At 41.1% G+C, this 25,390-nt stretch overlaps 1 protein-coding gene and 1 pseudogene across 1 annotated transcript in view; one reads left to right on the top strand and one right to left on the bottom strand.

Moving 5' to 3' along the window:
* ZNF618 (zinc finger protein 618) overlaps positions 1-25,390 on the top strand; it is a 562,788-nt gene that overhangs the window by 359,176 nt on the left and 178,222 nt on the right. The window lies entirely within an intron of this gene.
* Positions 8,115-9,056, bottom strand: LOC126937268 (programmed cell death protein 2-like; annotated as a pseudogene).

Raw genomic sequence — 25,390 nt, 5'->3', positions numbered from 1 at the left:
ATGAGCATCCACCTTGGGCTGGAAGGAAAGCTATCTCAGGTGCCCCAGACTCCCAGACAGTCAGAGAGTGTTCTGTGTGTTGAGTCGCCCCATCTCATGGGCCTGTGGCTCTGGTCCTCTCTGCCAGGGGATCAGACACTGGTCCCTGCTGAGTGTGGGCTCCACATGTCCCAGTCACATTTCTAATTCTGGTTTTATTGATTTCTTGGATGAACAACCACCTTTCTCCTTTATGTCCAGTGGTGTTACCAAGAAGGGTAAATATGACCATGCTCAGCTCACGGCTCCCATCTTCTGCCTCACCAAGCCCCTTGTTCAGCCAAGTGACATGGCACCCCACATTATTATCTATTGATAGGCCTATGTCTGTCATCAGACTTTGCTTCCAGTAGCTCAAGAACCCACCTAGTTTGTATCTGAGGCTCTAGCATTTGGCCCGATGCAGTAAACCTGTTACTAATCCTGGAAATTTGAGATGAAATTTCATTTTTCCTGCTGTTCCCCAATACCATTCACACATTCAAACAAGTGCTCATTGAGGAACATCTGTGTCTAATACATACCTGCTTTTCTGCCTAAATAGCACCCACTAGAAACTGACAAACCCCTGTCAGTGACTAGTGAGAAGTCCCGAGTGACAGGGTTTTGGCCTAAGCTGAGAAAGCTGGATTCCTTCTTCCCTCTCCTTCCTCATGGTTCCCTCATAAGGAGGGACAAGTCCAGGATTTGGACAGAGTATTCCAAGAACACAGAATTTGAGGAGCAAATGACAGCTCAGTCACTTAGAAGCTGTGTCACCTTCAGCAACTGACTTCACCTCTCTGATCCTGTTTCTTTGCCTGTAAACTTGAGACTACTAAGTGCACACATTATGAAACAATTTTGATTATTGTATGAAATAATGTATGTAAAGCACATAGCCTCAGGCTCAATAAGTGGAGCTTTAGTCATTGCTGTTATTATTCTTGTGATGATGATATTTATTAGATGAGTTAACTCTGGTGAGGCTGAAGGACCTTGCCTTGTGTGTTAGGCTGTTCTTGTGTTGCCATAAAGAATCATCTGAGGCTGGGTAATTTACAAAGAAAGGAGGTTTAATTAACTTACGTTTCTGCAAGCTTCAAGGAAGCATGGTGGGGGCATCAGCTTGGCTTCTAGTGAGGCCCCAAGAAGCTTACAATCATGGTGAAAGGTGAAGGGGAGGGAGAGAGAGAGAGAGTGGGAGAGAGGTGCCACATACTTTTAAATAACCAAATCTCATAAGAACTCACTCACTATTGTAAGGACAGTACCAAGCTATGAGGGATCCACCTGCATTACCCAAACACCTCCCACCAGGCCCCATCTCCAACACTGGGGATTACAATTCAACAAGAGATTTGGAGGGGATATCCAAACTACATCACCTGGACCTCACCACTGTTTGCCATGTCCTTAGACTTGGGTCATGGTGAGACTGGAGAACTCCCATATGACAGATGAGGCTACTCAGGCCCAGAGGAGATGTGACTTGCTCAAGGTCACCAAGTAAGCCTGTCATCATGACCATCAAGACCCAAATCATCTTCTTTCCAGGCAAACGCCTTCCATCAAGGCACATGTTCCCTCTGAGGAAGAGTTGGGCCTTTTAAAAAGAAATTTAACCTCCAGGAAGAAAGAGATTTCCCCATTTTCTTGCCTTGACATGAGTTTCCCTGGCATGATTGTCTGCATCGTTGGTGGGTGGTGAAGGTGGGCTGGTGTTTTCTGATGCATGTTTTACATTTGCTAATTCCATCTCAGCCACCACACATTGGTCTCCCCTGAAGGGGCTTACTAAGAAGAGCTGGAAGAGCCAAGCTTCCCTTCTCTTCAGGGAAAAGATGCCTCTGGTTGAAGTCTGCCATCACCCTTGTATGGCCTATGGATCCATAGCACAGCGCACTGGGGTATTAAAATGCCAGTGCCTGCTCCTAACAAAACTGCCTCACCAGCTGGCCAGGATCAGCATGTTTCTCATTCTCTGACATTGCCAGCTCAGTGTTTTCCTGCCCTGTGGAATGGTGTTTCTGCAAAACACTCTGGGATAGAGGGTGCCATGGTCAGAAAAGTTTGGGAAGTGGTGTGAATCACATTTCCCTCCTGGAAATGCTCCTTGCAAATTAGCGTATTATAACCCCTGAAAAGTAGTCAGAAAGGGATTTGTCATCTCACATCTTCCAAATTTATGTAATCTTAGAATATAACTTTTTAAAAAGGCAAAAGAGTTATTATCACGTGGTTGGTTCCCTCACTTCTCTCTGGTCTTTAATGAAGTGTCATCCCTTCAGAGAGGATCTACCTGGTCCCCTTGGCCAAAACAGGACTTCATGTCTCTTTGGGTCTTCACCCTGCTTTCTGTTTCTATATAGCACTTGACATGTGGCACAATGTTTGTTTTTATACTTATTTATCTGTTTATCATCTATCTCCCTCTCCGAATGTAAGCTCCATGATGGAAAATTTTCTTTTTCACTGCTATACTTCCAGATTCTGATACACAGTAAGTGCTAAATAGATGCTGTTGAACAAATGAATATTCCTGGAAAAGAATTCAGCGTCATGGAACTCAAGTTTTCATGTATGTCACAAAAACGGTGTCCTTGAATAATTCCTTTATCTCAGACACAAATTTCTAAGCCAGTTGGTGTAACTTTAACTTGGTTGCACAAATTAACATCAGCTCTGTGAAATTAGATTTTAACCCAGAAGTGCAGACAACTCTTAAAATAGCTCATGTTTCCATTGGAAGTAACATCTAGATATCCCTTTCTTTCTCCTCTCATTTAACCAGCCCTTACTCTGTGCCAGATATCATGCTAATCATTGGACATATATTTTTCTCAATGAATCCTCACAATGACCACGTGAGAAAGAGATTATTGTGTTCATTTTGTAGATAAGGAAGAAGATTCAAAGGTTTTAAGCAAATTCCTCAGAAAAAGAATGAGTTTATGGATCCATTTTGGGAGAATTGCCATGATGGCAATACTGAGTTTTCCAATCCATGAACATAGGATGTCTTTTAATTTATTTAGATCTTCTTTAATTTCTGCCAGCAATGTTCTGCAGTTGTTAGTATACATGTCTAGCACTTCATTTGTTAAATGTAATATAGTTTATTCTTTATTTTATTTTATTATGAATGAAATGTTTGTTTGTTTTAAATAGAGACAGGGGCTCCCTATGCTGTGCAGGCTGGTCTCAAGCTCCTGGGCTCAAATCATCCCACCACCTCAGGCTTTCAGGTAGCTGATACTATAGGTGTATACCACTGCACCAGGCTGGGATGTTTTTTATTCTTTTGTTGTTTTATTGTGAATGGAATAATTTAATTGAGTTGCGTGTTGTTAACACATGAAAATACAATTCATTTTTATACATTCTTCTTGTATTTTCACTGCTAGTAGTTTTTCTGTGGATTCCTTGAGGCATTTTATACGTAAAGGTTCATGTCATCTCTGAATAAAGGCAATTTTACTTTTTCCTTTCCAATTTGCATGACTTTGTTTACCTTATTGCATTGGTGAAAACTTCCTGTACAATGGTAAATAGAAATGATGAAAGCAGATATCCTTCCCTTGTTCTTGATCTTAACAGTAACGCATTCATTCTTTCACCATTAAGTATGATGGTAGCTGTGGCTATTTTATAGATACCTCTCTCTTCCTAATTTCTTGGGATTTTATCAATAATGCTAGTTGTTGGATTTTGTCCAGTGTTTTTTCTGAGTCTATTGAGATGATTATATGGTATTTTTCTTTTTATTTTATTAATATGGTGTATTACATTAACTGATTTTCATTTGCTGAACCAACCTTGTGTTCTTGTGACAAAGCTGATATGGTCATGATGTATGATCCTTTGAATATGCTGCTAAATTCACTTTGCTAGTATTTTGTTGAGGAGTTTTGCATCTACATTCATAAGAGATAGTAGTCTGTAGTTTTCTTGTGATATCTCTGTCTGGTTTTGGTTTCAGGATAATATTACTATTATTGAATGGGCTAAGAAGTGTTCTTTTCTATATTTTTTAAGAGTTTGTGAAAAATTGATATTATTTCTTCTTTAATATGTGATAAAATTCACCAGTGAAGTCATCTGGGTCTGACCTCTCCTTTTGGCAAAAATTTTCATTTAATTACATTATGACTGACACCAAGTGTTCATAACATTCCTTTATAACCTTTTTTATTTATGTTAAGACGCTAATAATGGCTCCCCTTTCATTCTTGATTTTAGTAATTTGTGCCTTCTCTCTTTTGTTCTTGGTCAATCTAGCTAAATGTTATTAATATTTTATCTGATCTTTGTTATGTTGTTTTTTCCTGCTTGTTTGGTGTTTATTTACTCTTCTTAGTTTTTTAGGATCAAAGTTTAGGTTATTTATATAATCACAATGTGAGGCCTTAGTAATGCACTCCTTATTCCCTTCAATTTCATACCTGTTATAGGCATTCAAAGCATTAAATTTCTCTCTAAGCACTTTTTTAGCTGCATCTGATAAATTTTGGTATATTATGCTTTCATTTTCAATAAGTTACAGATATTTTCCAACTGCCCTTGTGATTTCTTCTTTAACCAATTTGTTATTTAGAAATGTTTAATTTCCTAAATCTTCCTCTATTGTTCATTTCTAATTTAATTCTATTATGATAGAAAACATATTTTGTATGATTTCAATCTTCTTAACCTTATTGAGACTTGTTCTATGGTCTGTTTTGAAAAATGTTTCATGTGTGTTCAAAAAGAATGTGAATTCTGCTGTTCTTGGGCAGAGTGTTCTATAGATATTAATTGCTTCAAGTTGGTTGATAGTGCTGTGTAATTCCTACTGTTGTGAACACCCTCAAACCCAGGGCCACTCTAAGGATATCCCTAATCCCATATTTCTGTCTCTAGACACAAATTATTGGAACTTTTGACTTCCATCCATTAAATCCATAACAGAGGCTCGGTAGAACTCAGCAAAGCAACACAACAAAGCACAGCTCAAAGTGCAAGCTTGCCAGGAGACAACAACATAACTCAAAGAGTACCAGCCAGCAAGCAACAGCTCAACATGGCAGACAGCTGAGTCGGTGGTAAGCCAAAGCAAGAGAAGAAAAAACCCTAGTGATGGTGGTCATTATCTAGACATTGTACTGACAGCTCCAACTGTAGTCACCTCACAGATGTGGCATGGGCCTGCCACCCAAACTTTGGTTTGGGGATTGAGTCTGATGATGCCGTAATGAGAGTAGGAAAAGGTTTATTGCTCACAAAATGGAGTTTTCTGGAGAGATGAGGAAAGGTTCTCACAGTGGTCCCACCCCTGCTCCAACCCCCTCACCAAAAAAAACTGCTTAAGAGAGCAAGCAAAGAAGACTGAGTTGGGGTTTTAAGATGTGATTAAAAGATGGGGATGCAGTGAGGGTTCCCAAGTGTGTAGGCTGGAGCTTGCACGGTATGTATTCTCCAGTTATTGTTATTGAATTGTGTTTTTCTTTTCAATTCTTAGTTTTTATTTCATGCATTTTTGAGCCCGTGTTATAAGGTACACATATAAGTGTTATATTTCCCTTGTGTATTTGCTCTTATATTATTATGAAATATCCCTCTTTGTCTGTAGTACTATTTCTTGTTGTTGTTGTTGTTGTTGTTGTTGTTGTTGTTGTTAGACACAAGGTCTCGCTGTTGCCCAGGCTGGAGTGCAGTGGCATGGTCATAGCTTACTGTAACCTCAAACTCCTGGGCCCGAGTGATTCTTCTGCCTCAGCCTCATGAGTAGCTAGGACTACGGGTGCATGCCACGATGCTCAGCTTATTTCTTGTCTCAAAGTCTATTTTTGTGATGTTATTATGGCCACTCTAGCTCTCTTTTGGTCACTGCTTGCAGGGCATATCTTTTTTCTTTTCTTTTCTTTTCTTTTCTTCTTAGATGAAGTCTCACTCTGTTGCCCAGGCTGGAGTGCAGTGGCGTGATCTCGGCTCACTACAACCTCCACCTCCAGGGTTCAAGCGGTTTTCCTGCCTCTGTCTCCCAAGTAGATGGGATTACAGGCATGCACCACCATGCCTGGCTAATTTTTATATTTTTATAGAGACGGGGTTTCTCCATGTTGGTCATGCTGGTCTCAAACGCCTGACCTCAGGTGGTCCGTCCACCTCAGCCTCCCAAAGTTCTGGGATTATAGGCGTGAGCCACTGCGCCCTGCCAGCATATCTGTTTTCTATCCTCTATATTTTAAATTATCTGTGTCTTTGAATCTAAGGTGTGTCTTTTATACAGAGCATGTAGTTGAATTGTGCTTTTTTAAAAATAGAATCTGACCATCTCTTCCTTTTGATTGGGATAATTAGACCATTCACTTCTAATGTAATTGTTGATAGGTTGGATTTATATTTGCCATTTCATATTTTTTTCTATATATCTTCTATCTTTTTATTCTGTTTCTTCTTTACTTCCTCATTTTGTATTAAATATTTTTGTATACCATTTAACACCTACATATTCCTTAGTTATTTTCTTGCTGGTAGCTCTAGGATTATAATATGCATGTTAACTCACCACTATGTACTTCATAATACTAACTGCATTCTAGTAAAATATAGAAACTTTGCTTCTGTATAGCCCCATTCCTTCTTTTCCTCCTTTGTGCTGATATGTATGTGTATGCATGTGTATATATACATACGCACACACACAGACATTCACATACACACATACTTATATATACACACATATATACATTTTATATATACACGTATATACATTTTATATACACACATCTATATTATCTGGTTATAAACCTAATAATACAATGATAATATTATTGTTTTATGAAATCTTTTATCTTTTTAAGAAGGTAAGAGAATGAAACAAAAATATATAGTGTGAGTGTCATATGGTGCTATATTTTCTTATAGCATTTACAGGTTAATATAAGACTCTCTTAAATTAACTTACGTATTTACTATTTCTGGTAGTTTTCATTTTTTCCTGTGGATTAAAATTACAACCTGGTGTCAATTCCTTTTGGCCCAAAGGACTGTTTATAGTATCTTGTAAAGCAGATCTTCTAGCCACAAATTATCTCAGCCTATTTATTATTTATCTGGGAATAGCTTTATTTAGCTTTCATTTATGAAGGACAGTTTTGCTTAATATAGAATACTTTAGTAGTTATTTTTTTCTCAGTTTTTTTTTTGTTTGTTTTGTTTTTTGTTTTTTTTAGACAGAGCCTCACTCTGTTGCCCAGGCTGGAGTGCAGTGGCATGATCTCAGCTCACTGCAACCTCCGCCTCCCGGGTTCAAGTCATTCTCCTGCCTCAGCCTCCTGAGTAGCTGGGATTACAGGTGTGCGCCACCATGCCCGGCTAATTTTTGTAGTTTTAGTGGAGACGGGGTTTCCCCATGTTGGTCAGGCTGGTGTGGAACTCCTGACCTTGTGATCTGCTGGCCTTGGCCTCCCATAGTGCTGGGATTATAGGTGTTAGCCACCGTGCCCGGCCTTTTTTCCCAGTATTTTTAATATGTCCTATTGGTCTTCATTATTTTAGATGAAAAATCAGGAATTAAAAGTGCTGTACTTTCCTGTACATAGTGAATCATTTTTCTCTTTCTGCTTTTAAGATTTTCTTTGTCTTTGAACACTTTGACTATGTTATGTTTAGCTGTGGATCTTTTTGTATTTATCTTACTTGAAGTTTGTTGTGCCTCTGTGCTATCTTAATTTTTTTTCTCGAAGTTGCAGTTTTCTATCATTATTTCTTTTTTCTCATCTTTGCAGATTTATTTCTATGCACATATACATATACAAATATTTTTACAAGAATAGGGTCATACCGTGAATACCACCTATAATGGTATCTCGGCTGTCAATATAGGTGTGTGTAATTAAGACTGTGTAGACTTCCACTGCGGATGTACCAAAATTTATTTAATTCCTTGTCACTGGATACTTTTGCTTCACTAATATGTAGACACTGTAAGCAATGCTTCGACATCTCTGCACCTCTATTTTTGGTATAAGTGTTTCCTTAGGATGAAGTCCCAGAAATTGAATTGCAAGGTATAAAAGATTATTAACGTTTTTTAAGGCTTTAAGATGCCTTTACAGTGTATCTGTTACATCCTGCTTCCACACAAATTATTCTGTAGAGCCAGTACCCAAGCTGCAGCTCTCAGCCCAGGTGAAGATATCCAGGATGCCCCAGTCAATGCTCTTGCCCAGTCTGCCAGCCTTCAGGTAGTTTAGGAGCTGAGGCATAACCTGGAATTCAAACATTCTCTTGGCATCACAAAGGATATTCTCTGGAATATCCTTTTCTTGAGGAATATTTTCACCTGAAATCCAGATGGGGGCAATACCTCTGCCATATCTGAGAATCTGTTCCGGTTCAAAGGCTATCTGAGTTTTGAACTTCTGAAAAATGTTATCTTCCCTGGATTCATGTTTTGCCGCAGAATCCAGTTCTTCGTCAAGTGCATCACCCATGCTCCTTATAATCTCCGAGTAATCTTCCTTTTCCACAACTTCAGGTGTAATCTCATCTTTTGCTTCTATTACAATTGCAAATTCTGGAAAAAGGAAGTCGTGGTCTGGAATTATATGGTCCAAATGATCTGATTGTGTACAAGCCTGTTTATATCTCAATTTCTGGTCTAGGCTCTGATGCTCCTTGCTGCAGTAATACGCTTTGTGGCATCTAGAGCATGTTTTGGGGCCTAAACAGCCACAAACCCTGCAGAGACCAGCACTAGACTTAAGTTGGAGACACACTGATTGTCCTGTTTCTGGGGAAGGATTCTCAGAAGGTGGCTCATATGAGTAAAAATCGTTTTTCCTGGGTAGCTGATTCCTAAAAACTCGCAGGCCGGCACAGCACGGCGGCTCAAGGCAGTAGAAGAGGAAGATGCCACGGTGGAAGGCGTCAGCGCGGCAGGCGTACATCTGTAGCAGGAAGGAGAGTAGGCGGCTGCACAGCGCGCAGGCCAGGGCCGGATCCGCAGCCTGACCGCACCCAGCCACGGCGTCCGCCCGCCCCTCTACCATTATTTCTTCAAATTTTTTCTTCCTTTTTCTTCTCTCCTCTCATTCTGGGACTCCCACTGTATGTGCGTTTATATACTTGATGTCCCAAAAGTCTTTAAGGCTCTATTCATTTTTCTTCAATTTTTATCGTCAAGTTCACTGATGGATTCTTTTGCCATCCTGAATCCTCTGTTAAAGTCCTCTAGGTGAATTTCTCATTTCAGTTATTATACCTTCAACTCCAGAATTTCTCTTTGGTTCTTTTCAATAATTCCTATCTGTTTATTGAGATTCTCTATTTGTTGATTCAATGTTTCCATACTTTCCTTTAATTTTTTAAATGTGATTTTTTTTTAGCCCTTTGAACATATTTAAATAGCTGCTTTGATGTCTGTCTGATAAATCAAATACCTAGAATCACTCATAGGGAGTTTCTGTCATTTCCCCTTTTTCTTTACCCTGAGTCATATTTTCTTTCTTTGCATGTCTCATTTTTGTTGGTGGTGTTTTTGAAAACTGAAGATTCTAGTTTTATATTGTAGCAACTCTAGATTCTATATTTCCACCCTGAAGGTTTGTTCTTTTTAAAATTTGTTCATTGTTTAGTAACCTACCTGAGTTAAATCTATCTCCCTAGTGATATGGAGCTGCTGGTATCTCTGCCCAGATTTTTTTTTAAAATTCTTGTTTTTGTCTTTAAGACTGACTTCTTAAGGCTCATCCCTGTGTCTATGTAGCCCACTAGTCAGCCAATGATTGGACATAGGTTGTGCTGAAGTGCCTCAAGCAAGTAAGGATTTTGTCTTGTGCTGAAATTTGTGTGTGGGTAAGGGAATAGATTCAAAGTTTAGGCCATTGTTAAGTCTACTCCAGCATTTTAATTTCAGCTAGGCCCTTCTGGATCTCCTATGCACATGTGTCCAGCCTCAGGGTCAGCCAGAATTGTGTATATTGTTTGTACTGTCTTTGGCCTCTGCTGCTCATATGTGCACCCTCAGCCAGAAATATGCTTGCCTTAACCATGACTGTAATATCAGACAAGTAGAGCCATTGGCCCTCCCTCCTCACTTGATGCCAGGATAATCACTTTCACCAGTGCTGCTGGATATGGGTATCTGTTGCTCCAAATTGAATAAGTGTAGCTGTCTGTCCTCATGGGCCTGCCATGTCCTGGCAGAATCTCAGCACCAACTAAGCTGGGAAGAAGGTAGAAGTTAGGATCAGCCCCAGGTAAAGACACCACACTTCCACTGTTCTTACCCAAAGTTCAATAGTTTTTCAAACTAAATGCTTCTGGAATTATTTTGTGCCTTTAGTTGATTTCAAGAGGAGTAAAAGAGTTGTTTTATCAATTTTGTCCAGCTTTATGGGTATTTTTTCGGGAAAATATTGCTGGTCTCCTTACTAGACCATAGCCAGAAGTCTGAAATTTCAAGCTATAATTTTATATGCAAGTTAACTATCCCTGGTCATGTGTTCTTACTGTGCCATGTGGCCTCCCTTATGTTGCTTTAGCATCTGACAATTTACAAAGTGTTTTTCACAAGTATTACCTAGTACCCAAGACAACTCCATAACATTTTTGTTCTTGTTTTTTCTAGTTTTAGAGCTGAAGCAATTGAAGTATAAGAGATACTGGAGATAAATATTTACAGAGAGAAAACTTGAGTTTGGAGAAAAGAACATTAACCAAGAATGTAAAACGAATCAACAACCATGTCAGAATAGGAACCTGGGTCTTCCATTTCCCAGCTGAGGGTCTTTGTGCATCACCCACTTGCCTTCTTTTGGAAGAGCACTGGGGATAAAAATACTCCTCCTCCCTCCTCCACCCCACCTCCATCATGCACTTACTGGTATGAGGAAAAAGCACAAGTCAAAGGGCAATAGACCATTGGCACTCCCTGCCCCTAGAGGGTGCTGCTCTTTCTATAACATGAACACAGGTTGTCTAGAAAAGTGATTTAAGTGTGAAAGCATTTTTGATTATGGCAATTGCATACATTCTATCAATCTAATTCTAGCTGGATTAATCTGTCTTTAGTATATGGCTATTAATAATTTACATTATTCTCTTTGGTAATATATTTCTGTTCAAAGTGTCCATTAACATTGCTTTTTCTCAGGGACTTTCCCTCAACTCCTGGGTTTTAGTTGTAGTTTGTAGCAGCCTATTGAAGCATTCATGAGTGAGGATTTAATCAGGCAATTTTTGCAAAATTGAGGATCAGTTTTCAATGAAAGGAGATGACAAAATATTATAGTATTAAAATAAGTAGATATCTGTATATCGTAGTTACAAAATGAAAAATAAAAATCCTTCCAAACTGCTCTGAAATTCCTCCTGCTTCATAAATATGGGCTTTCTGATTCTTCTGAGGGCAGATTTCTTTGTTTTGCTGCGATTTTGTTTTTGACTGGGAAACTTATTCTTTTTGTTTAAGTACAAATGGCAAGTTCAAAATGGAATGTGTGGTGGACATTCTCTGGTTGCCCCTCTAGACTCTCTGCCCTTCTCTGCCTTACTCTCTGCCCAAAGAGGTGACCTCTAAGGACTGTAACAATTAGCTCCCCTGCCCTTTGGCTTCTGATTGATTTGACCAATGGAGGTACCAGCAGGAAAAGAGCATAAGAGGAGAGAGAGGTTGGTGGATTTGCTCCCCTAGCTCTCTTGCAGCTAGCTGTGGTTTGGCAGTGCCCTGGTGCCTCCCTTAAAGACACAGGTCCTGTTGGGGACCTTCTCCTATAGCTACAGGTCTCATCAGGTCCAGGTAAGGGCTCTTTCCCTCTACCTGTTCTGGCCCAGGGGTGGAAATGGCTTTGCATTGTTGCTAGTCCCTGGTGCTTGATCCACCTCTGTTGCTTTGCCCTAGTCCTGCTCTCAGGTCTGTAAATAAACACTTGATGAACTTGCAAGCCTTTCATCCCATTTGAGTGCTGGGACCTTCTAGACTCAGGCTGATACAGCAAGCTAGCATTTGGAATAAAAAGAAAAAGAAAAAGAAGAGGGCCTGTGAGGGTATCCTGAGACCAGCTTTGGTCTTAGCTCAGGTACTATTTTGCCATACGGCCTTGAGTAAGTTATTTCTTCTCTCCAACTTTAAAATTGCTCATCTGTAAAAAGAGCAGCTGGGCCAGGTGTGGTGGCTCATGCCTATAACCCAGCACTCTGAGAGGCCGAGGTGGGCAGATCACCTGAGCTCAGGAGTTCGAGACCAGCCTGGTCAACATGGTGAAACCCCATCTCTACTAAAACTACAAAAATTAGCTGGGTGTGGAGACACACACCTGTAGTCCCAGCTACTCAGGAGGCTGAGGCAGGAGAATCACTTGAACCAGGGAGGTGGGGGCTGCAGTGAGCTGAGATCATGCCACTGCACTCCAGCCCGGGTGACAGAGTGAGACTCCATCTGAAAAAAAAAAAAAAAAAAAAAAAAAAGCAGTTGGACAAAACCAGAGGCTTTTGCACAGTTTTTTGCTCATGTGCCACCAAATGCATTCTGAAAAAATACATAATCAATTATTTTTAAAATTTTTCATCATGGTTTTAAATAGTTGTAAAGGGTGTAACATCCTGTGTATTGCAAATATTAATGTTTAAAATTAAACTGCTAACATCACTCCTTTAAATATATCCCATGGAATTTAAATATCACAGTAATTTTATACCCACCATCATCCATTGAAAAATTGATGAACACACTCTCCTTTAACAGTTAGAAATTTTACAATGTTCCTCTTTCTCCTTTAAATCATTATTTCCATTCTACTTCCCCCATAGAATTTTATAGGAATGTCATATTTTTTCCCGCTGCTAAGTCTCATATGGATCATCATGTCATAGTATCTAAATCAAAAACATGTTTATAGGCAAAAATTTCAGAATTTTTGTATTTCCTGGGATAATAAGGCTTTAAGGGTTAAACATTTTTCTGAATTGAGATATCAATGCTGTAAATTTTGGGATACAACTGATTAAAATTTAGATAATTGTTAAACAGAAAAAGTAAACTTAATGGGAATTCATCTCTCACTGATATGACTGGGGAAGGGTCTGGGGAGTCTTGACTAAAAGAACGTTTACTTTCCAACATTTGCCCTCAGCTCTCTGTTTGGTGCTCTCTCTCCCTCTACCCCCAACTCAGGTTTTTTTCCTCTCCAGGCAATGTCTCGTGGTAAGGTTTGGGATGGATAAGAGATACACCTTTACTGTTTCAAAGGGGAGAAGGGTAGCTGAGAAAGGGAAAGTGAGAAAGGAAATCCAGGTTCACATCTTCTCATGGGAGTTATCAGGTAGGTCAGTTTTTGTTGTTGTTGTTGTTGTTGTTTTGCATGTCTGTGTGTGTATGTTTGTGTGTGTGTGTGTGTTTGTGTTTTGAGACACAGTCTTGCTCTATCGCCCAGGCTGGAGTGCAATGGCACGATATTGGTTCACTGCATCCTCTGCCTCCTGGGTTCAAGCAATTCTCCTGCCTCAGCTTCCTGAGTAGCTGGGATTACAGGCACATGACACCATACCCCGCTATTTTTTTTTTTTTTCTTCTTACTTTAAGTTCTGGGATACATGTGCAGAACGTGCAGGTTTGCTACATAAGTATACATATGCCATGGTGGTTTGCTGCACCTATCAACCCATCATCTAGGTTTTAAGCCCCGCATGCATTAGGTATTTATCCTAATGCTTCCCCTCCCCTAGCCCCCCACCCCCTCACAGGTCCCAATGTGTAATGTTCCCCTCCCTGTGTCCATGTGTTCTCATTGTTCAACTCCCACTTATGAGTGAGAACATGCAGTGTTTGGTTTTCTCTTCTTGTGTTACCTTGCTGAGACTGATGGCTTCCAGCTTCATGTTCCGGCAAAGGACATGAACTCATCATTTTTTATGGCTGCATAGTATTCCATGGCATATTTGTGCCACATTTTCTTTATCCAGTCTATCATTGATGGACATTGGGTTGGTTCCAAGTCCTTGCTATTGTAAATAGTGCTGCAGTAAACATACATGTGCATATGTGTTTATAGTAAAATGATTTATAATCCTTTGGGTGTATACCCAGTAATGGGATTGCTGGGTCAGATGGTATTTCTGGTTCTAGATCCTTGAGGAATCACCACACTGTCTTCCACAATGGTTGAACGAATTTACACTCCCACCAACAGTGTAAAAGCATTCTTATTTCTCCGCAACCTCTCCAGCATCTGTTGTTTCCTGACTTTTTAATAATTGCCATTCTAGGCCGGATGCGGTGGCTTACACCTGTAATCCCAACACTTTGGGAGGCCGAGGCGGGCGGATCACGAGGTCAGAGATCGAGACCATCCTGGCTAACACAGTGAAACCCTGTCTCTACTAAAACTACAAAAAATTAGCCGGGCGTGGTGGCAGGCGCCTGTAGTCCCAGCTACTCAGGAGGCTGAGGCAGGAGAATGGCGTGAACCCGGGAGGCGGAGCTTGCAGTGAGCTGAGATCGGTGCCACTGCACTCCAGCCTGGGCGACAGAGCGAGACTCCGTCTCAAAAAAAAAAAAAAAAAAAATTGCCATTCTAAGTGGTATAAGATCACACCCGGCTAATTTTTGTATTTTTAGTAGAGACAGGGTTTCACAATGTTGGCCGGGTTGGTCTTGAACTCCTAAGCTCAGGTGATCTGCTTGCGTCGCCGTCCCAAAGTGCGGGTTTATAGGCATGAGCCACCGCACCTGGCCTCAGGCAGGTAAGTTTTAGGAAATTGTACACACGGAAACTGAGAATCTAGAAATGGAGTATCTTAAAAAACTGTGTGTGGTGACTCTACCTTGCAAATTGTATCCCCTGTGGATGAGCCCCCTAATTTGAAGGCCACTGGGCTTGGTGGTGTCTGAAGGGCACCCCTAAATGGGTAGCTTCACAGAGTCATGTCTCAGAGAGCCAGTTCTGGAGTATGACTTGGGCAACTTTCTTCACAGAAGCTTCGTGCCTCAGTTTCCTTATGTGTAAAATGGGGATGTATACAGCTCTAACTTATAGGGGATTCTTTAGGAGTTAAGTGAGATATTGTTTATGAAGCACCTGGTATATGGCAAATGCTCAAAACAGATTCAAAGGATTGAAAAGATTCCTCCCAACTCTGACACACTCTGGGAAGGGGCCCAGGGATCCCTGAATCACCTGTTCCTCCATTGAAGTCCTATTTTAAGGCAATGAGCTGCCATTATAAACATCATGATGTCCCTGTAATGAAAAGCAGAGTACTCCAGGATCTTTGGCTCAGTTTTTTTATTTGGTGTTTTGGTTTTGGTTTTGGTTTTGGTAAATTTTACTGTCTACTGAGGCTTTTCTGATTTTTCAAAATTTATCCACAGGTCTTGACCTTTACCATCTCAGGGAGGTTGATATATCCAGTGATTCATGCAGTAGAAGCAATGGGCCATGGATCGCTAGAGAGATTCATGGTCTAGAGACCAGCTTGGCTGTCTTAACAGGGCTCCCCCATTTCTCAGAGAAAAAGTTATAACCAGGCTATGTGTGCAGGCTGTGTGAGCCCAGAAAATGACAGTTCCTGCTTTCCAGGAATGGGAATAAACAGATATTCACTGTACTCTCCTGGAAAAACTGAGGTTGCCTAGGGGCCAATTTTGAATCAGGCAATCCAACATTTGAGGTTTTTGCCAGAGAAACAAAATGAGACATTGATATGCTAAGAAGTTGCTAACTGAGTCAGTTTTGCTGGCGGCCTGCTCTGATGTGACTTCTGTGCTAACATTATTGCTCAGACACTAGGCCCACACAATGGCTACCCTGCTGACTGCCACTTTGCCACTAGAATGTGGGGCCTCCCTGGCACATCAGCAGGCTGAGTTCTGAATTCTCAGTTTCATTTCCTACTGATACAGCGGAATGCTGCTGTTTTCCTTTTATAAAGAAACCATTTGTGTATATTGCCCCTTATTTGGGTTTCTTCATTACCATGTCTCAGAGCACAGTTTTAATTTATAGAATCTTGGCAGCTTTATCTAAATGATTTCTTATTTTGAAATTTAATTTTATTCTCGTATTTTTTGAGAAGAATGAAAATCAGTGATGAGTATGGTAGATTGAACACATTAGTGGTCGCAGTTCTTTATCCCTTCCCGTATTCACGCCTGATACCACGTAATTGTGCATATTCTACCAATCTGGCTCAGGGTCAGCTATGGGACTTGTCTTCACCAACGGGATGCTAGCAAATGTGATTTAAACAGAGACTTGAAAAGTGTCTGCACAATTGAGCTTGTCTACTTTTGTTCGTCGGCCATTACCAAGTGCAGGTGCCTGTGCTAGGCTGCTGGAGGATGAGAGACATGTGGACCAGAATCAAGTGGCCCTGCTTGTCCCGGTCAACCTAGATTAGCTAAGAACCAGCCAAGCCCAGACATGAAGCAATCCCTGCTAAGACAGAAAGAACATGTCCACAGATCTATGGACTCGTGAATCAAATTCTTGCTCATTATTTGAAGCCACTGAGTTTTGGGGTTGTTTGTTGTATAGCATTGTTGTGATAATAGTTAGTGGCCTAGAATATGCAGTGGCAGACCTGTGCTTCTGGAGCAGAATCCAAGGGAACACAGCCCATGTGCGACACCTCCCAGGGACTTGGGAAATAGTGATAAACAGAGAAGGAGGGAACCTTACTAAGGCGACTCAAACACTTCCACTGTGCACGTAGGGGATCCACATCAGTGAGATTCAGCAGAGTAAAGTAAACATAAGTACAGGCTCCAGAGTTGGGCTCCTGGGTCCAAAACCCAGATTCATTTATGAGCTTCACGTTCTTGAGCAAGTTACTTTACCTTTTGGACCTCCGTTTCCTCCTTTGTAAAACAGATAGATAACAAATAATACCTACGTCATAAGGTTGTTAGGAGGATTAGATTTAAAATTTTTTTAAATTTATTTTTAATGACACGTATATGTAGTTATGGTATACAGCATGATGTTTTGAAATGATGTAGAGTGGCTAAATTGAGCTATTTAATGTATGCATTATCTCACCTGCTTTTTTGTGGTAAGAATACTTAAAATCTACTCTCTTGGTGATTTTCTTACCACATTTTCTTTATCCGTTCAGTTGCTGATGGACAGTTAGGTTGATTCCATATCTTGGTTATTATGGATAATGCGGCAGTGAACATGGCAGTGCAGATACCTCTTTGACATACTAATTTCATTTCCTTTGGATCTATATCCAGTTGTGGGATTGCTGGATCATATGATAGTTCTGTTATTAATTTTTTGAGAAATATGCATACTGTTTTCCATAATGGCTGTACTAATTTACATTCCCACCAACAGTGTGCCAGGGTTTCTTTTTCTCCACGTTCTCACCAGCACTTATCTTTCATTTTTGTTTTTATAGTAGCCATTCTAATAAGTGTGAGGTGATATCTCATTCTGGTTTTAACTTGCATTTCCCTGGTGATTAGTGATGTCAAGTATTTTTTCATGGACCTGTTGCCCATTTGTTGGTCTTCTTTTGAGAAATGTCTAGGTCCTTTGCTCTTTTTTTTTTTTTTTTTTTTTTTTTTTCCAAGACAGAGTCTTGCTCTGGCGCCCAGGCTGGAGTGCAGTGGCGTGATCTTGGCTCATTGCAACTTCCACCTCCCCGGTTCAAGCGATTCTCCTGCCTCAGCCTCCCGAGTAGCTGGGACTACAGGCGTGTGCCACCACACCTGGCTAATTTTTTTTATTTTTAGTAGAGACAGGTTTTCACTGTGTTGGCCAGGATGGTCTCGATGTCCTGACCTCGTGATCTGCCCTCCTCAGCCTCCCAAAGTGCTGGCATTACAGGTGTGAGCCACTGCACCCAGCCCCTTTGCTCATTTTTTAATAGGGTTATTTATTTTATAGCTATTGAGTTACTTGAGTTCCTTACATATCTGGGGTACTAACCCCTCATTAGATGTTTGGTTTGTAAATATTTTCTCTTGTTTTTTAGGTTATCTCTTCATTCTGATGATTGTTTCCTTTGCTGTGTAGGAACTTTGGAGTTTGATGTCATCCCATTTGTCTATTTTTGCTTTTGTTGCATATGCTTTTGGTTTCATATCCCCCCAAAATTATTATCCAGACCAATGCCATGGAATGTTTCTCGTTTTCTTCTAGTAGTCTTACAGTTTCAGGTCCACTTTTAAATGTTTAATCTATTTTGAGTTGATTTTTGCATATGGTGTGAGATAAGGGTCTCATGTCCTTATGTATGTGGATATCCATTTTCCTGAGTGTCTCTTGTTGAAGAGACTGTCCTTTCCCCATTGTGTGTTCTTGGCATCTTGGTCAAACATCAGTTGATCTTAATGCACTTGGAATGGCTCAGTGCAAGCCCTAGGTAAGTATTTGTTAAATAAATAAATAAAGTGTGACCTCATTTCTACCCACAGGCTGATCAAGCCTGGGGGACGTCTGGATTACATTTGTCTTTTGGTAGGAAGGATATATTTGCATCATGGAGGGACTGTTTCTCATTTCATATAGTCAAACATTGACTTCTGAAGAACTGAATGCATACTCAACAGCTCTAAAATATCTGGGGAAAGACAAAGTTTTCCTTTTGAAACCCCAAGCTATTGTATCAATATCCTGGGCTCAGTTAATTCATCTTAATATGTTTGGGGGCAGTGCTCAATGTGAGATTTCAGGAAAGGCAAGGGGAATAATGTTATCCTTTCTTTAAGAGGCAGGGAAGGGTACACTACATTTCAGAAAGATATCCATTCCAAATTATTAAAATAAAAGTTTTGATACTTAGAGAGGTAATCCCCAATTACTTGAAAAATCTCAGCTAAAAATATTTATTTCTTTGAAGAATCTCCAAAGCCATGACTGTATTGCATGATTATTACTATCATTATTATTATTATTGTTTGAAACAGAGTCTCGCTGTGTTGACAAGGCTGGAGGGCAGTGATCTCAGCTCACTGCAACCTCCACTTCCCGGGTCCAAGTGATTCTCCTGCCTCAGCCTCCCAAGTAGCTGGGATTGCAGGCACATGCCACCACACCCAGCTAATTTTTGTATTTTTGGTAGAGACGGGGTTTCACCATGTTGGCTAGGCTGGTCTCCAACTCCTGACCTCAGGTGATCCGACTGCCTTGGCCTCCCAAAATGTTGGGATTACAGGCATGAGCCACCACACCAGACTCCATTGTTTTTAAAAGTAACAGATGCAAGTCAAAATCTCATGGCCCTGCTATGGTAGGGAAGGCACAAGGAGTGTGTGTGTGTGTGTGTGTGTGTGTGTGTGTGTGTGTGTGTGTACATGTGTGTGCAGAGATGTGCTTTCTCCTGAGTAAGAGTCTCTGCTATCTCAGAGAAAAAAATGAGATTGTGTGATTTGAACAAGAGCTTAACCTCTATCCTCCTGCTGAGTTCCCTGACCACGCTTTTCTCCCTCCATCCCTCCCGTCCTTCTCCCCGATAGACATAGGTCCTTAACCAGAGCCTTTTGGGAATAGGTAGAAGGTAGAGATTTGAATTGAGTAAAACTGGAAGAACATAACCATCCCCATGTACCCAAATAATGGAAAGAGAAATTGTCTAGAACTCAATTAAATCCATATAAGCAAAATAACATGAAATCTTTAATAGGAGCTCTAAATTGCTAAGAAATTTACTGTTGGTGGGCAACCAGGGGCAAGGCTACACCCATGGCACAATAGTTGACAAAAGGTCCGTGGAAACTGCCTGGACACTCTTAAGGACCTGAAGACCCAGCTGTGATGTTAGCTACTGGGGGGTCATTTATGTCATGGATCATGAAAAGGTCATATTTAATGTACAGTTTTAAATTGAGACAGCACTTTGGGAGGCCGAGGTGGGCAGATCACCTGAGGTCAGAAGTCTGAGACCAGCCTGGCCAACATGGTGAAACCCTGTCTCTACTAAAAATACCAAAAAAAAAAAAAAAAAAAAAAATTACCTGGCCCTGGTGGCAGGCACCTGTAATCCCACCTATTTGGGAGACTGAGGCAGGAGAATCACTTGAACCCAGGAGGCAGAGGTTGCAGTGAGTGGAGACTGCACCATTGCACTCCAGCCTGGGCAACAAGAGTGAAACTCCATCTCAAAACAAAACAAACAAACAAAAAAGAGACTTAATGGTTCATTCTTTATAGCTGTCTTAAAAACTACCCCAAAATATAGTGACTTTAAATAATAACCATTTTATTATGCTTCTGAATTCTGTGGCCAGGAATTTGGACAGGGTATGGAGAAGCTGACTTGTCTTTGTTCCACAATGTTTGGGACCAGGGGACTTAATGGCTGGGAGGTGAGTCAAAAGCTGGGGACTAGAATGATCTGGCATCTCTTCACTCACATGTCTGGTACCTTAGCAGGGAGGACTCAAAGACTAAGACTGTGAATTAGTTCTCTAATTTGTAGCAAATTATCACAAACAATGGTTTAGAACAATACACATTTATTATCCCACATAATGGGGGATCGGCAGGACTTTTTTGGATGGGCAGGACTCTGCTCATGAGGTTACAATCAAGGGCTAGTGTTTCATCAAAGGCTCAACTGGAGAAGAATATGCTTCTAAGCTCACTTACATAGTTGTTGGCAGAATTCAGTTCCTTTTGGGTTGCTGGACTGAGGTAGGTTCCTGGTTGCCTGTTGGACAGAGGCTGTCCTCAGTTCCTTGCCATGTGGAACTCCCATACATGGCCACTTGTTTCATCAAAAGTGGCAAGGCAGAGTCCACTAGGCAGATGGGAGGTATAATCTCATGTAACGTAGTAACAAAAGGGACATCCCCTCACCTTCACAGTATTCCACTGATTAGAAGCAAGTTACGGTCTCACCCTCACTAAGAAGAGAGGATTATGCAAAGGTGTGAATACCAGGAGATGAGGGTAAGGAGGGGGGCATCTTAGAGTCCTTCTGCCACCGATGCCCACCAGAGTGGCTACACGTGGCCTCTCAACATGGCTTAGCTTCCTCACAACATGGCGACCTCAGGGAAGTTGGACTTCTTACAGAACAGCTCAGGGATCCAAGTATGAGCAATCTAATGAAAAAAGTAGAAGCGACTTTGTCTTTTCCTAGACTTCCTCAGTCTAGGAAGTTACTCCTTATCACTTTCACAGTGGTCTACAGGTTGAAGCAGTTGCAGGTCCATCCAAATTCAAGTGGAGGAGAATTAGATTGCAGCCCTTGAGGAAGAGAGATGAGGTTACATTGTAGGAGCACGTGGGATAGCTGACGTTGTCCCAGCTATCTTTGTTCTCTGCCAGTCAGCTTTATGTGGACAATAAAGGGATGACACAATAAAAGGAAGTATGACCTGCTAAGTTTGACTATATAAATGATTACTCAAGCAATGACACTATAGATAGTGAAAGGGTTGCTATTAGTAAATAAGCTGAGACAACAGGCATAAACCAGAACTGGCCAGGGCAAACTAGGATGCCTGGTTAGCCTAGACCTGCCAATATTCTCCCTGTTCCCATAGCCTGTGTGGAAGTAGTATCACTTTATCAGGTGGACTTAGCTTGGGAATCCCAAGTGTTATCCAGCAGGGATAAGCACAGTGGTTCTTCACAACAGTGGGGCTAAGAGCACTGTAGAGAAGCCCATTATGAGAAGGAACATGCAGTCAGGAAGGTGACCGAGGAGGAATGCAAGATGAATACTTTTTCAGTTACAAGCGACAGAGTCTTTCCTTAAATTATTTTAACAGAAACAAAACAAAACAAAGCAAGCAGAAAGAATATGGATTGACTCACATAACTAAAAAGTTCAAAGGAAGTACAGCTTCAGGTCTGGCTGGATCTAGGGGTTCTAACCATGTCATTGGGACTGTGTCTTCCCATAGCTGGGCTCTGCTTTCCTCTGTGTTAGCTGAATTCAGGCAAGCTCTTTCCACATGGCGCCCTTTGGCTCCTCTAAGCTTAAACTATATCCTCAGAGTCATCTCAAAGGAAAAGAAAACTTTCCATTCAAGCTCTTAAATCTGGATCTCATTGGCTTGGCCTGTCACATGACCATCTTGCCAAGGGGATGGCATACATGATTGGCCAGGTCTGGGTCATTTGCCGACAGCAGTCAGGGGTAGAGCAAGTCCACCCAGAACACATAGACTGAGCATGAGAGAAGGCTTTTTCTTTAAGAAAAATTGAGACACTGCTACCAGAACTGGGGGGAATGGAAAACAGGTGCCCTCTATAGCTCTCTTTCCCAATAAACTAAAAAAGAGGGTAAGGCCAGGCGCAGTGGCTCACGCCTGTAATCCCAGCACTTTGAGAGGCCGAGGCGGTGGATCACCTGAGGTCGGGAGTTCGAGACCAGCCTGACCAACATGGAGAAACCCTGTCTCTACTAAAAATACAAAATTAGCTGGGCCTGGTGGCACATACCTATAATCCCAGCCACTAGGGAGGCTGAGGCAGGAGAATTGCTTGAATCTGGGAGGCAGAGGTTGCGGTGAGCTGAAATCGTGCCATTGCACTCCAGCCTGGGCAACAAGAGTGAAACTCTGCCTCAGAAAAAAAAAAAAAAAAAAAAAAAAAAAAAAGAGGGTAACCTTCAAGGAGGAAGCGAGAAATCCACCTTTAGGTTATAACTGCTCAGATGCTAGACCTGGCCAATTCTGGCATTTACTTCTCATGCCAGCACTAGGAAGTCACTAAAATTAGTTGTCTCGTCACCCTTTGACAGGCGCAGAAAATGCAGCATATTGGCAAAGGAGGAGGGTAGATGTATCAGTTATCTATTGCCACAGTAATGCTGTGTAACAAACCACCTCCAAAACTCAGTTACAAAAAACAATAAGCATTTACTTAGCTCTTGAGTCTGCGGGTTGGAGATTTAATCTGGATAGTTCCTCTAGTCTCCTTTGAGCTCTCTCACTCTCTGGGGGTAGCTGGCTGTTGGCGGGGGGCTCACACATGTGGTGATCAGCTAGAATAACTAAACTCTGTTTCACCTTTCTCTCCTATTCTTCCAGCAGACTAGCTTGGGTATACAGTTGTCCCTGGGTATTCATGAATAACTGGTTCCAGGACCTCCACAGAAAACAAAATCTACAGATGCTCAAGGCCCTTATATGAAATGGTGTCATATTTGCCTATAACCTATGCACATCCTCCTGTAAATTTTAAATCGTTTCCAGATTGCTTACAATACCTAACACAATGTAATGCTATGTAAATAGTGGTTATTCTGTATTGTTTAGGGAATAATGACAAGAAAAAAATCTGTACGTGCCCAGTACAGATGCAACCATCATAGGCCTAACTATATTTTCAATCTGTGGTTGGTTGAATCTACAAATGTGGAACCCATGGATACGAGGGCCAACTGTATTCTCGTGGTGAAGGCATAAGTGCAAGAGCAAGTGCAAATTCAGTTGCACAAGCACTTTTATTTTTACTTAGTTATTTTTTTGAGATGGAGTCTCATGCTATCACCCAGGCTGGAGTGCAGTGGTGTGACCACAGCTCACTGCAGCCTCAAGTTCTCGGGCTAAAACCATCTTCCCACCTCAGCCTCCTGAGTAGCTGGGATCACAGGTGTGCACCCCCATGCCTGGCTAATTTTTAAATTTTTTGTAGAGACAGGGTCTCACCATGTTGCCCAGGCTGGTCTTGAACTCTTGGCCTCAAGCAGTCCTCTTGCCTTGGTCTCTCAAAGTGTTGAGATTACAAGCATGAGCCACTGTGCTTGATCTGCACAAGCACTTTTAAAGTCTCTTCTTATGTGAAATTTGCTAACATCCCACTGGCTAAAGTTGCATGGCCAAACTCTGATTCAAGGAATGGGAAAGAGTCTACTTTTTTAGTGAGAACTGCAAAGTCACATGACAAAAAGGGCCAGATTCGAGGAGGTGTGCAGAATTGCCTTTAATGCAATCAATTTCCCACAGAACAAAGGGGCAAGGGTAACTGCTCATGACTCTTTAAGGTTGCTAAAGATAGATGTATGGATTTTGTTTCTCAACAGTTAGCATGAAATTCAGAAAGGATCAATCATCATTCTACCTCTATTAAAGCAGCTTTTAAAAACAGTCTTTCTTTAGCCACTGTAGAAAATGTTATGGTGATTCCTCAAAAAGTTAGAAATAGAATGACCATAAGATCCAACAACTCGAATTCTGAGTATCTATCCAAAAGAATTGAAAGCAGAGAACTGAACAGATACTTATACATGAATATTCATAGCAACATTATTCACAATAGGTAAAAGGTAGACGCAACCCAAGTGTCCATCAATGGATGAATGGATAAATGACATGTGGTATAGCTGTACAATGAAATATTATTCAGCCTTGAAAAGGAATGAAATTCTGATATACACTACAACATGAATGAATCTTTGAGATTCATTGTGTTAGTGAAATGAGCCAGATACAAAAGGACAAATATTGTGTGGTGCCCCTTATATGAGAGTGGTTAGAATAGTCAAATTCATAGAGTGATAGAAAGTAGTACAGTGGTTGCCAGGGGCAGGTAGGAGGTAATGGGAATTTAGTGTTTAATAGGTGTAGCATTTCCATTTGGGATGATGAAAAATTATGAAGATGAATAATGGTGATGGTTACACAACAATATGAATGCACTTCATATCACTGAACTGTACACTTACAATGTTTAAAATGGTAAATATTGTGTTATATATATTCTTGCACAATTTTTTTTTTTTATTTTGAGACAGTTTTGCTCTTGTTGCCCAGGCTGGAGTGCAGTGGCACGATCTCGGCTCACTGCAGTCTCCACCTCCCGGGTTCTCCTGCCTCAGCCTCCCGAGTAGCTAGGATGACAGGCGCCTGCCATCACACCCAGCTACTTTTTTGTATTTTTAGTAGAGACGGGGTTTCACCACATTGGCCAGGTTGGTCTCGAACTCCTGACCTCAGGTGATCTAACCGCCTCAGCCTCCCAAAGTTCTGGGATTACAGGTGTGAGCCACCGTGCCCGGCCTCACAATTTTTTTTAAAGTTCCTTCTCTTGATGTTGCTATTCAAAGTTTTGGTTGCGCCAACAATCAATCAACTAATATTGTTTTGCTGCCTTACCTAATAATTGCGGTGAGCTGTGCTGGCCATAAAGAAGTCATTTGCTCAGTCCCTTTCTTCAATGACCTCACAGTTAAGTTGGGAAAATGGTATGTTAAAATAGAATGGCAAGGCCCAAAGAGTTTAAGAACCAATAATACAAGGCAAGGTGATAACCACACCAAGTGATGGGCCAGTGACTGCCACAGAAGCTGAGAGGCGGGGAGCTTTTAAAAATACAAATATCCAGATTCCGCCTGGATCAGAATCTTGAGATTGAAGAGAAGCTGGAAAAGTTGTACTTTTCAAAAGCTCCCAGGAAATTCAGATACCTGGCCAGGGTTA

Source organism: Macaca thibetana, chromosome 15, assembly GCF_024542745.1.
Source record: "Macaca thibetana thibetana isolate TM-01 chromosome 15, ASM2454274v1, whole genome shotgun sequence".
Classification (NCBI taxonomy): domain Eukaryota; kingdom Metazoa; phylum Chordata; class Mammalia; order Primates; family Cercopithecidae; genus Macaca; species Macaca thibetana.
The sequence above is the reverse complement of the archived record's forward strand: the minus strand, read 5'-3'. Positions and strand labels throughout refer to the sequence as shown.